The sequence below is a fragment of the Ambystoma mexicanum genome, chromosome 6p (genome assembly GCF_040938575.1).
Source record: "Ambystoma mexicanum isolate Mex_15411 chromosome 6p, UKY_AmexF1_1, whole genome shotgun sequence".
Taxonomy (NCBI): Eukaryota; Metazoa; Chordata; class Amphibia; order Caudata; family Ambystomatidae; genus Ambystoma; species Ambystoma mexicanum.
Window position 1 is genome coordinate 585,805,407 of NC_090935.1, and position 18,250 is coordinate 585,823,656.

The 18,250-nt window shown below is 48.9% G+C and overlaps 1 protein-coding gene across 1 annotated transcript in view; it reads left to right on the top strand.

Annotated features, from left to right (window-relative positions):
- ARSB (arylsulfatase B) overlaps nt 1-18,250 on the top strand; it is a 327,272-nt gene that overhangs the window by 99,738 nt on the left and 209,284 nt on the right. The window lies entirely within an intron of this gene.

Below are 18,250 nucleotides of genomic sequence, written 5' to 3' on the forward strand. Positions count from 1 at the left end.
AGATGGTATATAACAAAATGAAGAAATGAGAGTAAAGTGATGACAGTGAGATGGAAGTTATGCAGCATTGAGAGAAGAGAGAATGTGGTGTTTTAACCTTGTACGGAAAATGGTGTCGTTTGGGGGCAGTACAGATGTCAGAGGGAAGAGAGCTTCAAAGTTTAGAAGCGAGAAGAGAAAAGAAACAAAAGCAACAAGCAGCACAGGGAGGTTTTGGAAATGTGAGGAGGTGTAAATGTTGGGCGCGTAGAGATCGAGAAGGACGGTAAGGAGAGACTAGAGAACACAGGTACGAGGGAGCTTGGCCCTGTTATACTTTAAGGGGAATATTCAGAAAATTTAAAAGAAGACAGGAGTCGAAAGGAAGAAGAGAAATTAATAGAATGATGAGTGCAATTGAAGAGGATTTTTATTGCAGAATTGAAGACAGAACAAAGTGGAATAAGATTTGAGGCGAGAAGACCAAAAAGAAGAGCAGACAGTAGTCAAGGCGGGAGAAAATAGAGGAAAAGGCAAGAAAAGAAGTTTAGCGACATGAAAGGAAATGTCTTATCTGATGTAGATTAAATACATAGTAATGGCACGTGCAGTTAAAGAATGTGATAGAAAAATGATAGAGGGGTCAAATGTGAGGCCAAGATTACAGGCAAGTGGGGAAAAAGAAAGTAAAGCAGGAGGAAGAAGAGACCAGAAGGATAAGCAGATGCAGACTGGGAAGATGCAGGAAAGAAAAGGATTTCAGTTTTGGATGAGATAAAATGAAGAAAGTGAGAAGACATCTAAGTCTCTGCAGCTAGTAAGCAAGCAGAAACTGTAGAGGGGAGAGAATTGGAAAAGAAGGAAAAGGAAAACAAAATCTGTGACTCGTCGACATAGAAGTGACTGGAGAGACTAAAGAACTGAGTAAGAGAAGAAAGATCGATTGTATAGATTAAGAATAGCAGTGGACTAAGAACTAATCCTGAGGAACTCCATAAAGAAGAGGACGAGGAGAAAAATCCATATTAACCAATGCACAGCAATGTGTTACAAATAGCTTATAAAAGAAACTTGATTCAGTATTCCGAATTGGATATATTGCTATAGCCAGATATTAGTGAAAATGGCTAAGCCCTGTTGTAGCAGTGCTGCTTCAGTGTTTCCTAATAACCTCATTTTGGTTATGTTAATCTCTGTTTCCTAATCCACAAAAGGTGGTTGGAAGTGTGTGTACCCCAACCCTAGAATCCAGTCTGCTGTGTAGATTTCAGCCAATTGATGATTTGCCTCTATTTGATTGGACCCTTAAAGTCCTGTCTTGACAAGGGATGGATGGAATTCCCAATGTGCCCAGAAAATAATCCATTGTCCCTTATATCTCCCCACAGGGAAAATATGCTGTTTATTAAAATGTTTCAGTAGGGCAGAATTGGCATCAAGATGCCACAGCGTGCTTAACAATCTAGTAAAACAAATTGGTAATGAGCACAAGGGGCAAAATATTCCATGTGCATGCTGATAGCCTTGCATAAAAGTAACTTCCCCTAGTGAACAAATGCCAGTTGCCCACATGCACATAGCTACTTGCCAAGAGTGAATTGTTGCTCGCCAACAGCTAGATGTGAGTGCCTTTTGGTTCCTGATAAAATAATAAATACAACCAGCTGGTTAAAAGCAGAGGAGATATAAGATCACGCTGCGGTGGTACTACTCGCTCCTCAGACTTCACCATATGAACCCCCAGGTGGACCGCTCTTGCTGGAGAGGATGCGGCCACCCAGGCTCCTTCTTCCACATGTGGTGGGACTGCCCGAAGATCCAACCTTCCTGGAAAGCTTGCCTAGGGTCCATCTCACAAATTACCGGAACAACGATTCCCTTGGAACCAGAACTGATTTTGCTGGGTGCTCCAATCCCCGGGACCTACCCGCGCTCCGGACCCAGAGCGAAACTACTAACTCACTGCCTACTAGCAGGGAAAACGATGGTGGCCCGAACCTGGAAAACCCCGGAAGGCCCCCACATAGCCCAATGGTGGACCAAACTTTGGGACATTCTGATAGCGGAGAAGGTGACGGCAGCACAAGCGGGAACTCTACATCGTTTCCAGAACATCTGGGCCCCAGTGCTGGAATTCGAATTCGCTTCCCCGCCCTGACCTACAAACCCACCAGGGCCCACTGGATCTTAAAAAAACAGGAGAGCCCGGAGGAAGGCACATAGTCGATGAGGCTCAATCCGGATTGCGCGGGAGGGAGGAGCCCGCCTACAGGGCCTATGGGACGGATGGACCAGGGGGAGGGAGGAGGGAGAAGACGCAGGGGGAATAAAATACTGGGGTTCAACATGCCTATATAACCACTGCATATAATGTCTGTACTTATCATTCTGCCTTGATTTAAAATAAACAAAGTTAAAAAAAAAAAAAGCAGAGGAGATTTCATTTTAGAAATATGGAGTGCAGGAGAGCCCGAGCAAGATGGCCTCTAGGTGACTGAGCTCTGGTGCAGGCAAGCTCTATCGTCAATTATACACTGCTCTGCTTGCTCGAAACTACAGAAAATTATATATTGTGATCGCAAGGAGTTGGGGATCCTACTATAAGATCGAGGATCTGGGGGAAGAAGCAAGGGCTGAGCCTTCGTTGGTGAGGCCTCCGGCCTGCTTCGCTCTGTCGTGCATCACGTCGCGCTGACCCAAGAAGAATGAAGGTTGCTGACTCCAGTCCAGGATGAAGGATCCCACACCCGGACCAATACTGCGCTATATATTTAATCCTACAATATCGATCTGGCCCCATACTGAGACACTGAGAGACCTGTCGATCTGCAGCTATGGACAGCTAATAGTGGGCCCTGAGATGTTTATGAGCCTGGTGAACGGTGGTTGTGGCACTGATGGCGGAGGTGCATCTGCATCTACATCCCCATTATCACATGGAAGGTGAGCGAGTATCTGCATATAAAGGGGCCCCATGGACCAGGAACCACCCTGATACGATACAGATTCCACATAGGACCCTAGGAGGGGGTGTACACATCTCTCACACTAACTTTGCTTGGCACTGTGGACGGTAAGCTGCTTCTGCTCTGCTCCATTACACTCCGGCCCAGATGCAAGGGCTCATATTTTGCCCGCTACATGGACCCTCAAGGCTACACCTGCGATCATCAAGGAAGGGCCCTCGGGCCAACTAGACTTCGGCAGGAGGGACCTGGGGCAAGGAGTCCCATGATGCCTGAATGAGCTACAGGTATATGCGTCAAGTTTGATCCACTAACTGGTGGACCCGGAGTGCTCACCTCGAACACGGTGCTGAGAAACGAAACTTCTGGGAGCCCTTGGTCCTCATACAGTATCTGGGCAACGGCCTCTAATCACATCAGGGCACGGGCCCAGGTCGCTAGGGAGTGACGTGACCAAGCTCAACCACAAACACTCTTGAATTGCCTCGTAGAGCTGCCCTGCCGGATCCGGCAGTCGCACTGAATAGATGCAGCACTGATATCCAAGAGTGACTTGGAAAGCCACTAATTGTCATGATCACTCAGGACAGGGACACGGGGGGTGACTGGACAGCCTTGATGGATAACTGGCGTTTGCATATTATGGAGGGCAGAAGGCCAGTCAATCCCAACATGCACCCTCACCCAACCCAATACGGCCACCGGATTTCCCTCCAACCTTCACCAGCTTCAGCAGGCCATACTATCAGGAAGGGCCCAGGGCTATATATACCGCGCCCCAGCCATCTTCCTTGCTTTGCGTTAATTCTGCAACTTCTAAACAGCTTAACGCTTCCTGCATCCCGCTCCTGAACCTCGCTGCATCCTGGAATATGCCTCTCCTGTTCTCATCTGACTCCTGAAAGGCAAGAAGGCATTTCATTAGTCTTTCATCATGGAAGAACGCAGCACCACAAACGCTGTGCAGCCAGCTTACCCGTACTCGCTCCTGGGGGCATATCTCACCTCAGCCACGTCGAAGGCTCACCAGCCTGCAAAATCAAGGAAAATAAATGACACAAGTGAGTAAACTCACGCTTCGCTGTGCCCCAGCGCAGCAGGAGGAAAAACAGACATTTTGAAAGCATTGCGCTGGGAAAAGACAGACATTTGACTTTTAAAAGCACTGCGCTGGGAAAGACAGACAGTCAAAAGTGCATCTAAGGACCAAAGGGCCCATTGGCCCGAGCACTTGGCGAGTTGCAGTTGGCCTGGATCTCGCACACCAGTGAAGGAACTGGTCCTGTGCATTCTTCTCTTCATTAGCACACGTGTCTGCAGCAGGAACCCACAAGGTGAGTCCAGCCTCCCTCTGGGCCAGTGTCGGTGGAAACAATAGGGGGTGGGCCACGAAGGGTGGTGAAGGATACCCAAGTGACGTCTTTCTTGCCTCTGCCTCTAGGTCCTGCCTCTCAGTCAATCCATCCTTGGGATCCACTCCATCCATCCTGGGGATCCAGAATAACCTTGAGAGTCTGATCCACACAACAACTTCCCCCCTCTCTTGCCACACAGTATACAGGGTTATTTGCACTGCACTGTGCTGCTTTGGGGAAGGAGTGGTGCAGAGCACTCAACTACTGTGCCAGAGAGCCGGACGCTTCAGCAGGGCTTCAGGTAAGTGTTACAGATTGTGAAGCTGCCGTTACTAGCCCCGTGTGAGCGTCATGGCATCTGACATAGACCAGTTAGCCGTGATCCTAGGAGAGCTGCGGGCTGAGGTCAACACTGCCCATTACGAAACCAATACCATGAGGAAGGAGTTAATAGTAAATAGGGAATTCACTGAGGATTTGGGTAAGCGGTTTACACAGACTCAAGCTGGACAAACCCTGTTACCCAGTCCATCTCTATCCACACCCCGACCTGTGCAGGTACATGTAACTACTCCACATTCCATCCCTTTGGCCCCTCCTGAGCGCTTCTTGGGGGACTCTCACAAGTATGTGCTTTTCATGAACCAGTGTCGACTCCATTTTCTCTGTAGACCAGGGGCTTTCCTGAACAATCAGACTAAGGTGGCTTTTGTGTTATCCTACCTGGGGGTGCATGCGGCCAACTGGTCGATACCCCTAGTGAATCGTGATGACCCTATTCTGCATAATTTCCCTGGGTTCCAACAAGAACGTGAAAAACGTTTTGCCCGTCCAAGACAAGGGCAGGCTCCGGACAGCAAACTGATGTCTTTAAGTCAAGGGTCACAAGACCTCCTGGCCTATGTTACCACTTTCAATCGGGTGGTGGCAGAAACCATTTGGCCAGAGGAAAAAAGGACCACGTTATTCTATCAAGGCTTGAGAATTGAACAAAAGGATGTCCTGGCACAAGTGGTCAACCCCCCAGAGCATTGGTCAGAGTTAATTGATTTAGTGATTCAACTGGACCATCACCTGCAAGAGCGTAAGACAGACCGGTCAAGCTCTGAGGGGCGACCTCTGTACATTTGACCAAAGAAAAGCATCCCAAGGCATCCCGAGAGCCCTCTGGAACCGATGCAACTGGGCGGAGTCCGGGGGCCCCTGACCAAAGAGGAAAGAGAGAAACGGAGGCAACTCCAGTTGTGTTTGTACTGTGGAAAAGCGGGTCACTTTCTGAGGGACTGTCCGGTGAAACCACCTCGGAAAACTATGGGGGCTGTTGAAACAGTGGTGCTCTAAACCTCGCATCTTGTCCTGCCAGTCATGCTTGTCCGCTCGGAAGAACCACAGAAGCTGCATGCCCTTGACGCCTATGTGGACTGTGGAGCAGTGGGTAACTACATGGACTATTCGATTGCCCGACGTATTGGTGTTTCACTTCATCGGAAAAGAACCACAGACAATGTGGTGTCCGTCGAGGGGATACAGTTGTCCTCTGGGCCGGTATCTCAGTGTACAGAAGAGGTTGTGCTGTTCTGTCAAGACAGACATAGGGAAAGTATTGTTTTTGACTTAACCAATGCACCACAATTCCAGCTTATTCTAGGAATACCATGGTTAGAAGGCCATAACCCAAGCATCGACTGGCGAACCCGAACATTGACTTTCTCCGGCAACTGCCTAAGAACCTGCTATGCCCACAAGACATCAAAGGGGCACCTGCGTCTCGGTACATTGCAAGCCACACTCCACGAGACCACATTAGGTGTCATGGATACACTACCAGAATAGTATGAAGACTGCCAAGATGTATTCCAGAAGGAGCAAGCAAATACCCTGCCCCTACATAGACTGTACGACTGCCAGATCGATCTGGTACCAGGCGCTCAGGTACCTTGCAGTCGCATCTATGCGTTAATGGAAAAAGAAAATGAGCACCTGCGCAACTACCTCGATCAGTACCTAGAGAATGGGTTCATATGACCCTCCAAGTCACCAGCAGCCTCGCCTCTCTTTTTTAGCCCAAAGAAGGATGGGGACCTCTGCACGTGCATCGATTACAGAGGGTTAAACAATATCACGGTGAAAAACTGGTAACCCCTGCCGCTGATACCAGTGCTTCTAGACTAGGTGAAGAGCGCCAATATTTACACCAAGCTGGACCTACCGGGGCATACCACCTGGTATGCGTGAAGGCCGGCGAAGAATGGAAGGCAGCCTTTCGCACTAAGGTCAGGCTCTTTGAGTATTCCATTATGCCATTCGGCTTATGCAACGCCCCTGAAACATTTCAGTTTTTTATGAACGATGTGCAGAGAGAGCTCCTGGAAGTCTGTGCAATGGTGTAAATCGACAACATACTGATTTACTCTGCCTCCCTGCAAGAGCACGTTCGACACATCAGAGCTGTCCTGGAGAAGCTACGCCAACACAAACATTATGCCAAACTGGAGAAGTCTGCCTTCCATGCCACCCAAGTAGAGTTCCTGGGCTTCATTCTGACCGCACAAGGAGCTCGGATGGCCAATCGCAAGGTCGAGGCTATCCTACAATGGCCTTCCCCCAACTCGGTGAAGGCGATCCAGTCTTTCCTGAGTTTTGCACATTTTACCTGGCTCTTGATCTCTGAATTCTCGAACCTGGTACAGCCCATCACCTCGCTGCTGCGAAAGAACAAGACATTCATCTGTCCCAAGGATGCCAAAATAGCTTTCAACCGTCTCATACACCAGTTTACCACTGCTCCAGTTTTGCAGCACTCTGACCCGGACCTTCCTTACTTAGTGGAAACCAACGTTTCTAGTGTTTCAATGGGCGCGGTACTATCTCAGCGCAATCCTGACACCAACCAGCTACTCCTGTTTGCATTTTGGTCTAAGAAATGTACACCTGCGGAACAAAACTATGCAGTTACAGAGAGAGAGTTGCTTGTGATCAAAACTGCCTTTAAGTAATGGAGGCATTACCTCCTAGGAGCTCGGCATACCATCACTGTAATCACAGACCATCGGAATTTACTGTACCTTCAAACAGCAAAGGCTCAAACTCCTCGGCAGTTGCGATGGACCCAGTTTTTCACCGAGTATGATTTTGTTGTGACCTTCCGGCCAGGGGTGCAATGGAAAAGCTGACGCACTATCACGCATAGGCTGGATCACAGAGGACGATGATATTTATGCCACACCAGCACTAGTACCCATAATTCCAGAACATAAGCTACTGGGCATCTCTGATGCGACTCCCTCCAACCTAGAATCCTTACAAGAAGCAATTCTGCAGCCTATGACGCCAGATGAACTGCAAGTTTGGGTCTCTTTAGATCCACAGCGAGAGGAACGTAATGGGCTCCCTTACTACAAGGACCGATTATAGATACCAGACCCCTGTATGCACACCAAGATTATACAAACTCAGCATGACTCATTAACCGCCAGGCATCCCGGAGTCACAAAAACCCTTGCCAAGGTCTGACAAAACTACTGGTGGTCCACGTGGCGTAAAGACGTGATCCAATACATTAAGACCTGTGATATCTGTGCCCAGAACAAGACCCCAAAAGCAAGACCTCAAGGAATGCTCCAACCAATACCACCCACATCCTGGCACACCATATCCCTGGACTTTATCACAGATCTGCCCCTGTGCAATGGCTACAACACTATCCTTGTGGTGGTTGATCTACTGTCTAAGATGGCGCATTTCATAACCTTGAAGGGTCTACCAAATGTGGGAACCCTAGCCCAAGTGTTTCTAACAAACATAGTCATACTGCATGGATTCCCTTTCGTGGTAATTTCAGATAGAGGAAGCCAGTTCATCTCACGGTTCTGGAAGAATTGCTGTGCAATTTCCCAAATACAGCTATGCTTATCAACCAACCACCACCCATAGACTGACGGTCAGACCGAAAGGACAAATCAGACCCTGGAGCAGTATCTGCGCTGCATGTTCACACAGACCATTAAAAGCTGGGTTGAACTCCTTTGGGTAGCTGTCATGATCTCTGCTTCCAAAAGATCAGGACTTGCCCGACTCCCTTGGAAGCAGACCCATAACCCCGGTTCCGAGTGCCAGCCAGTCCCAATTGGGACCTTTTGGACCCTGTCCTGGCGCCAGTGGCACCAGGCTCATAAAGATGCCCAGTCCCAGCGCTGGAAGCGCCGGGCTCATAATGCTTGGGTGGATTTACCTGCAGCAGACCATGCTGCTTACTTACCTGCCAGTTGAACCCCTGATCCTCTTCTGTTTGGGACTACTTTTCCTGTTGGGTGGGGCAGGAGCCACTCCCTAGGTTCAGAACACTGGAACTCTTCTGGAAAGCAGGAACTCTTTTCTTACCTAGGCGTGGCTGTGGAAGGAGACACCTAAGCACTACAGGAGGCTATTTAAACCACACCCGATGGATGAATCTTGCTTTGCGTTATTCTGCATTCTCTGCAGCAGAACGCTCATCGTGTCTTCTGCTTCTGATCCTGGGCCTAAGGGAACAAAGGCTTACCATCCTGGAATCCAGTCTTCAGCAGCACCTGTAAAGACAAAGAAAGAACAGGTTAGCACTACGGTCTTCAGTGGCAGCGCATCTCTTACCTGGTCCATCGGCTGTCACCAACGCCTCGCGCTGCATTCCGGCATCTGAAAGACAAAGGCTTACCTACTCTTCGCATGCTCCGGAGGTCTTCGCACTGCATTCCGGCATCTGAAAGACAAAAGCTTACTAGCTCTTCGCACGCTCCGGAGGCCTTCGGCGCTGCATCCCGCATCTGAAAGACAAAAGAAGGTGCGTTTAAAGACATTGGGCAACTTTATTACTCACGTGCCATTACTCCTTCCCACGCCGAATCCAGTGGGTATTCCAGCACCCTTCAGCTTCTCTAAAGCTCCGAACTTGTACCTGCAAGATAAAAGGGACAGTTAGTGCGCATCGTGAAGCAGGCTACAAGCGCTTACTTACGTGCTTCCAGGCGCTTCTATTCCTCACGCGGGTTCGATCCTCAACTCTCATCAGCCCGCCATCCGCCATCGCCGGAACCCTGCAAAACAAGAGATATCATTACAAAAGACTTTTAAGACATTTGAAGTGCCCAGAACTTACCGTTCGTGCAGTTAACGACGGACAGCAGTCCTCTGAGGTCAAGAGGCCTGCACCCTTATCCAGTGAAGAAACTGGTTACGGCACCCTGCCCCGAGGCAGATGGAGAGCTTGGCGTTCATTTACCTAAGGTGAGGGTGTTAACCTTTGGGGTTCTACAGGAGAAGAGAAAGGGAAGAGGAGAGAGGCACCCAATAACCCAGTTCATTAATCACATATTTTCTATCTGCAGACATCTTACTCTTCGAGTCAGACATACAGTGCACAGAGGTCCAGCCCAAAGAGCCAACCGTGTGTTACACATCACCTTTGAAGATACGGCATTCACCCAGTCAAGACCGGCGCCTCTGCGGGAATCAGGTGAGCGTTACAGAAGGCAAAGCCTATCGCAAAACTCCCACCCAGGCGCTATGGAAACCTCGGATACCGATCAGCTAGCCCAGTTACTTGGGGAACTAAGAGCAGAAGTGCATGCAGCCCGTTAGGAAACGAATGCTCTAAGAAGGGAACTGATTATTTCCAAGGAGCGAACAGACGATCTCGCTAGACAATTGCTACAGTCACAAGCCGGACAAACTCCGTTACCCGCATCAGGGGCAAATCTTCCTTCAACATCCTCTACGAACCCAGTGCAGATCAACCTACCTGGGAATGTACCTCTGGCTCCGCCCAATTGATTTTCTGGTGACCCAAAGAGGTTTGCAGTATTTATTAATCAGTGCCGGTTGAAGTTCTTATGCCGGCCAGCAGCCTTTCCAACTGATCAAGCTAAGGTAGCTTTCGTGCTTTCGTACCTTAGTGGCAATGCGGCAGACTGGTCGATCCCTCTAGTTAATCAAGATGATCCGGTTCGCCATGATTTTCAAGCTTTTCAGCTCAGTATGGAAAAACTGTTTGCAAGACATTCACAGGGGCAGGCCTTGGACAATGAGCTCCTTTCATTGCGACAGGGTAATCAAGACCTTTTGGCTTATATTGCGTCTTTCAACAGACTGATAGTGGAAACTCGATGGCCTGAGGACAAAAGGATTACGCTGTTTTATAGAGGTCTACGTGGAGAGCTCAAAGATGTGTTAGCCCAAGTAGTGAATCCCCCGCAAGACTGTTCGAACTATATTGACTTAGTCGTTCAAATTGACCACAGACTGCAGAACAGGAAGGCCGATCGTTCCAAGTTTGATGCTCGAGTATTTTCCAAACCACCAACTCCTACCAAAGGAGTAGACTCCGGGGAACCCATGCAAGTAGGGGGCCTGAAAGGACCACTAACACAAAAGGAGCGGGAAAGGAGAAAACAGCTGCAATTATGCCTCTATTGCGGAAACTCGGGGCACTTTCTTCGAGACTGTCCGGTGAAACCAGCCAAGAAGGCAGTAGGAGCTGCAGTTACCAGGGTCACAAACTCTGAGCAGGGAAACGACCTTGCCCGACAAGAATAGAGGTCCTCTTGCCGAGCGTTAAAACCAGTTCCGTGACCTCGCATTTCGTGATACCTATGGTCCTCATTAGCCCTGAACATCCGGATCGATTACATGCGATTGAAGCTTACGTCGACAGCGGTGCCATCGGCAATTATGTGGATCATGAAATGGTTTTGAGGATGAATCTGACTCTTTGTCCAAAGGCTGTAAAGGACGTCATTACTACGGTGGATGGTACGGAGATAGCCTCCGGACCAGTAACGCATACCACCCAAGAAGTGACGCTAGTAAGTCAAGATGGACACCATGAGAAGATCGTGTTCGATGTGATCAAGGCCCCTCAGTTCCAGATTATTCTAGGAATTCCTTGGTTAGAGAAGCACAATCCTCAGATCGATTGGCGAGAAAAGAACGGTTCAGTTTCCAGAATGTGTCTCTACTTGTCACCCTCGACCTGGTGTTGCACTGGCAGCAATTTCCTCGGAGGCTCCTCAGTTACCTCCTGAATACCTAGAATTCCAAGATGTTTTCCGGAAGGATCAGGCTAACTCTCTACCTCCTCATAGGTCTTATGACTGCCAGATAGACCTGATACCTGGATCTACTCCTCCTTGTAGTAGAATTTATGCCCTCACCGAGCCTGAGAATCTTCACCTCCGACAATACCTGGATCAATACCTAGCGAATGGGTTTATTCGTCCTTCCAAGTCCCCTGCTTCCTCAGCTTTGTTCTTCGTTCCAAAAAAAGAAGGGGACCTTAGAACTTGTATAGATTATCGCGCCCTGAACCAGATCACCGTTAAGAATAGATATCCGTTACCTTTGATCCCTGAACTCCTGGACCAAGTCAGAAAAGCATGCATATATACAAAGCTGGATCTTAGAGGAGCCTACCACTTGGTACGAGTAAAAGAGGGCGATGAATGGAAGACGGCCTTCCGCACCAAGTATGGGCTATTTGAATATCAGGTCATGCCCTTCGGACTTTGCAATGCCCCGGCCGCCTTTCAATATTTTATGAACGATGTCCTCAGAGAGCTCATAGATGTGTGTGTTGTTGTTTACATTGACGACATCCTCGTTTATTCTTCATCGGAAACTGAACATCGGAAACACGTGAAAATGGTCCTCGAGAGATTGCGTCAACACAAACTTTTCGCTAAGTTGGAAAAATGTGTTTTCAACGTGACTGAAGTTGAATTCTTGGGATTCATATTATCACCTAGCGGAGTGCGTATGGATTCAAAGAAGGTCGATGCAATTCTCAAATGGCCATCGCCATCCTCCGTAAAAGGTGTTCAAAGCATGTTAGGCTTCGCTAACTTTTACCGCAGGTTTATCCCCGAATTCTCTCGAATAGTCGAGCCCATCACCGCCTTGTTAAAGAAAAACAAACGTTTTGAATGGTCTACCGAGGCGGAACAAGCTTTCCAGAATTTGAAGACTAGATTTATCTCTGCACCGATCTTAAAACATCCTCGCCCAGAACTCCCCTACATCGTTGAAACTGATGCTTCGAGCCTTGCCATGGGGGCAGTTCTATCACAAAAGGACCCAGTAACCAATCAGTTGCATCCCGTGGCATTTTGGTCCCGCAAATTCTCGCCTCCTGAAATCAATTACACTATTACTGATAAGGAACTTCTAGCTATCAAGTCCGCCTTTAAGGCTTGGCGGCATTATCTTCTGGGGTTCCGACACACCGTTACTGTGATTACAGATCACCGAAACCTGCAATATTTGAAAACCGCAAAAGCTCAATCCTCTAGGCAACTCCGTTGGGCACTATTCTTTGCCGAGTTTGACTTCATAATTACCTATCGACCTGGTACAAAAAACGGTAAAGCTGATGCCCTTTCTCGGATGGGAGTGGAAGAACATTTGATCAATCCTAAACCTGTACCTATCATTCCCGAACAAAGAATTCTAGGTGTAATCGCCACACAATCCATAGAGGAAGTTAAGGATAAAGCCAGGCTACTGGTAACTCCAGCAGACATACAGAATTGGCATCTGCAGGGAAAGGACTTTACGGTGAAGGATAACCTATTATATTTCCAAGAACGGTTATACCTGCCCAGCACAGATTTACAGAAAAAGGTAATCTCTTGTTATCACGATTCTTTAATGGAAGGACATCCCGGTATGACCAAGACCTCGGAAAAGATCAAGCGCTACTTCTGGTGGCCGTCTTGGAAAAAAGATATCAGAGACTTTATAATGTCCTGTGGAGTATGCGCCCAAAACAAGAGTCAAAAGGAAAAACCAGCCGGCCTCTTACGCCCTATTGACATCCCGCCTCGCCCTTGGCATACGCTTTCTATGGACTTCATCACCGATCTACCTCCATGCTCCGGATACAATACGATCCTAGTAATCGTGGACCTATTCTCCAAGATGGCGCATTTCATTCCACTCAAAGGCTTACCAACAGCAGCAACTCTGGCCCGAGAATTTCTCGAAAACATCGTCCGACTGCACGGTTTTCCTTCAGTTCTAATTTCGGATCGAGGTAGTCAATTTATTTCTCATTTTTGGCGAAGTTGCTGTCGGTCGGCTCAAATTGATGTGAGACTTTCGACCAGCCACCACCCTCAAACCGACGGACAAACCGAGAGGACCAATCAAACTCTGGAACAGTATTTGCGCTGCATGCTACAACAAACTGAAAAAACTTGGAAAGATATCCTTTGGATAGCCGAATATGCCTACAATAACTCTGTCCACTCGGGAACTGGGAAGACCCCGTTTTTTCTTTTATACGGTAGTCACCCTCGAACCTCGGAGTTGGATCCACTCCAAGATCTTGGAACACCAGCAGTAGACCACCTGCATTCTACAATCACCCAAGCCTTTAAGGAAGCCGTTTCTCACCTTCAAAGGGCTAAAGAACAATACAAGAAAGGAGCAGACCAACATCGGAAGGAAGCCCCCCAATATCAAGTAGGAGATCAAGTCTGGTTATTCACCAAATATCTACCTCTAAAAGGACCACGCACATTCAACCCAAGATACCTTGGTCCCTATTCCATCACTACCATAGTAAATCCAGTAGTGGTCAAGTTGGACTTGCCCCCTCACATGAAGATACATCCGGTCTTCCACATCTCTCTATTAAAACCCGTGCAACCTCAAACCCGACTAACTACATCTCCAAAACCTATTCTAGTTGATGGAGAACTCGAGTTTGAAGTCAAAAGCATCCTGGATTCCAAGATCTCCAAATCTAAACTATTTTACCTGATTGACTGGAAAGGCTACGGTCCCCAAGAAAGATCCTGGGAACCTGCAGAATATGTCCACGCGCCTCGTCTAATCAAAAGATTTCATCGAACATTTCCTAACAAGCCCAAACCCCCGGAGAAGCCCGGTTTGGGAGGGGCCTTGAGGGGGGGTGCTGTCATGATCTCTGCTTCCAAAAGATCAGGACTTGCCCGACTCCCTTGGAAGCAGACCCATAACCCCGGTTCCGAGTGCCAGCCAGTCCCAATTGGGACCTTTTGGACCCTGTCCTGGCGCCAGTGGCACCAGGCTCATAAAGATGCCCAGTCCCAGCGCTGGAAGCGCCGGGCTCATAATGCTTGGGTGGACTTACCTGCAGCAGACCATGCTGCTTACTTACCTGCCAGTTGAACCCCTGATCCTCTTCTGTTTGGGACTACTTTTCCTGTTGGGTGGGGCAGGAGCCACTCCCTAGGTTCAGAACACTGGAACTCTTCTGGAAAGCAGGAACTCTTTTCTTACCTAGGCGTGGCTGTGGAAGGAGACACCTAAGCACTACAGGAGGCTATTTAAACCACACCCGATGGATGAATCTTGCTTTGCGTTATTCTGCATTCTCTGCAGCAGAACGCTCATCGTGTCTTCTGCTTCTGATCCTGGGCCTAAGGGAACAAAGGCTTACCATCCTGGAATCCAGTCTTCAGCAGCACCTGTAAAGACAAAGAAAGAACAGGTTAGAACTACGGTCTTCAGTGGCAGCGCATCTCTTACCTGGTCCATCGGCTGTCACCAACGCCTCGCGCTGCATTCCGGCATCTGAAAGACAAAGGCTTACCTACTCTTCGCATGCTCTGGAGGTCTTCGCACTGCATTCTGGCATCTGAAAGACAAAAGCTTACCAGCTCTTCGCACGCTCCGGAGGCCTTCGGCGCTGCATCCCGCATCTGAAAGACAAAAGAAGGTGCGTTTAAAGACATTGGGCAACTTTATTACTCACGTGCCATTACTCCTTCCCACGCCGAATCCAGTGGGTATTCCAGCACCCTTCAGCTTCTCTAAAGCTCCGAACTTGTACCTGCAAGATAAAAGGGACAGTTAGTGCGCATCGTGAAGCAGGCTACAAGCGCTTACTTACGTGCTTCCAGGCGCTTCTATTCCTCACGCGGGTTCGATCCTCAACTCTCATCAGCCCGCCATCCGCCATCGCCGGAACCCTGCAAAACAAGAGATATCATTACAAAAGACTTTTAAGACATTTGAAGTGCCCAGAACTTACCGTTCGTGCAGTTAACGACGGACAGCAGTCCTCTGAGGTCAAGAGGCCTGCACCCTTATCCAGTGAAGAAACTGGTTACGGCACCCTGCCCCGAGGCAGATGGAGAGCTCGGCGTTCACTTGCCTAAGGTGAGGGTGTTAACCTTTGGGGTTCTACAGGAGAAGAGAAAGGGAAGAGGAGAGAGGCACCCAATAACCCCAGTTCATTAATCCCATATTTTCTATCTGCAGACATCTTACTCTTCGAGTCAGACATACAGTGCACAGAGGTCCAGCCCAAAGAGCCAACCGTGTGTTACACATCACCTTTGAAGATACGGCATTCACCCAGTCAAGACCGGCGCCTCTGCGGGAATCAGGTGAGCGTTACAGTAGCTGAGTACACCTATAATAACACCATCCACAGTTCAACAGAATATTCTCTATTTTTTATGCTTCATGGCAGGCACCCACGCACCTCCACCTACAATCCACCAGCATCTTTAGAAATTCCAGCTCTTACCTCTTTGCATGTCACCATCCAAGGCACTCTACAACAAGCTAAGGTGACACTGCGGAATGCCAAGGCCGCCTACAAGAGATTTGCAGACCAGAAAAGAATTGATGCCCCGATTTATCGCATAGTGGACAGAGTCTGGCCACCAATTATATCTGTCTGAAAGGCCCAAAAAGATTCCATCCAAAGTACATTGGCCCTTATCCAATTATATCCCTGATCAATCCGGTAGCAGTCAAATTAGAGTTACCACCACCTTGAGAGTGCACCCAGTTTTCCATGGATCTCTATTGAAGCCTGTCCAACCCGGCACCCGGAACTCCATAGCTAGGCCTCCTCCAGTGACAACGCAGGAGGAAGAACCTGAATACAAAGTCCAGAGCATTTTAGATTCTAAAGTGATCAGAAGGAAACTGTATTACCTAATTGATTGGAAGGGATATGGGGTGCTAGACAGGGCTTGGGAACCAGCTTCCAATGTGCATGCCCCACGATGAGTAACATGTTACTACCATAATTATCCAAGTCAGCTTGACCCGGCTCTCATGGGGGGGCCTTGGAGGGAGCGTGCTGACGTGATCACACAGGACAGGGACACGGGGGGGAGGGGTCGTTGGACAGCCTTGATGCATAACTGCCATTTGCATATAATGGAGGGCAGAAGGCGGGTCCATCCCAACATGCACCCTCATCCAGTGGTACTACAGGAGCCTGATTGCCCATTCCAAAATGGCTGCCAATGAGGGACACAAGCTGGAACCCAATATGGCTGCCGGATTTCCCTCCAATTTTGACCAGCTTCAGCAGGCCAGACTATCAGGAAGGGCCCATGGCTATATATACCATGCCCCAGGCCATCTGTAACTCCTAAGCAGTTTAACGATTACCGCTTCCCACTCCCGAACCTCGCCGCAACCTGGAATCTGCATCTCCTGTTCTCGTCCGACTCCCGAAAGGCAAGGGGGCATTTCATTAGTCTTTCATCACAGAAGAATGCGGCACCATGAACCATGCGCAGCCTGCTAACCCGTACTTGCTCCTGGGGGCATATCTCACCTCAGCCACGTCGAAGGCTCATCAACCTGCAAAATCAAGGAAAATAAAGGACACACGTGAGTAAACTCACACTTCGCTGTGCCGGAGTGCAACAGAAGGAAAGACAGACATTTGGAAAGCATCACGCTGGGAAAAGACAAGCATTTGACTTTTGAAAGCACCGCCCTGGGAAAGACAGACAAACAACAGTGCTGCATAAAAAGACACTTCATTAGTCGCGCTGCCGCGTGCATCTAAGGACCAAAGGGCCCATTTGCCCTAGCACTTGGTGAGTCGCAGCTGGCCTGGATCTTGAACACCAGTGAAGGAACTGGTCCTGTGTATTCTTCTCTTCATTAGAACACGTGTGTGCAGCAGCAAGCCACAAGGTGAGTCTAGCCTCCCTCTAGGCCAGTCAGTGGAAGCAAGAGGGGGTGGGCCACAAGGGGTGGGCAGGACACCCAAGTGACGTCTTTCTTGCCTCTGCCTCTAGGTCCTGCCGCTCAGTCCATCCTGGGGATCCAGAATAACCTTGAGAGTCTGATCCACACAACAACTTCCCACCTCTCCTGCCACACAGTATACAGGGTCATTTACACTGCACTGTGCTGCTGTGGGGAAGGAGTCATGTGGAGCACTCAACCACTGCGCCAGAGAGCTGGACGCTTCAGCAGGGCTTCAGGTAAGCGTTACACTAATATAACTCTGGATTGCCACTGACGGTCCTCCACTTGTCCTGTGCCTCTGGCCATGGGACAGGCTGCTACCGACTCCACCCCTAATACTACCACTGGCTTGATCATTGCTGGGGTGTCACTACGCTGCTCCTCCCGTACACAGCTCAAAATGGAGATCCAAAACCAGCTCCAAGCCATATTGGCAGAAATTAAGGTTATAGGGCAGAGGATCCAGGAGACCAATAGCATGGTCCAAGAAATTACATGGGAACTACAAAATGTCCAGTCATTAAACGCACAGGCGGACCGCACCACGGACAATGAGCAACGCATTAGCTCACTGAAAGATAATTACGAGGTGGCCGCCACAGAACTCGATGGTCTTTTCAGTGAGGTACAGCACCTGGGGGCTAAAGTGGAGGACTAAGAGAATAGGTCCTGCCGCAATAATCCCAGTCTGGTCGGCCTGCCCGAACAAGTGGAAGCAACGGATCTAGAGTCCTACATCTATCGATTCCTCCAGGACAAGCTACACATCCAGGACCCGAGGAGTTACACAATCAAAAAGGTACACAGAGCATACGAATGCCCACGGTTCTTCATGGTTCTTCACCATGCACCTACTTAATTTTCAACACAAGTTGGCCATATTGAAAGTGTTTCTGTCTGCGGGGATGGTGTGGGCAGAGGGCA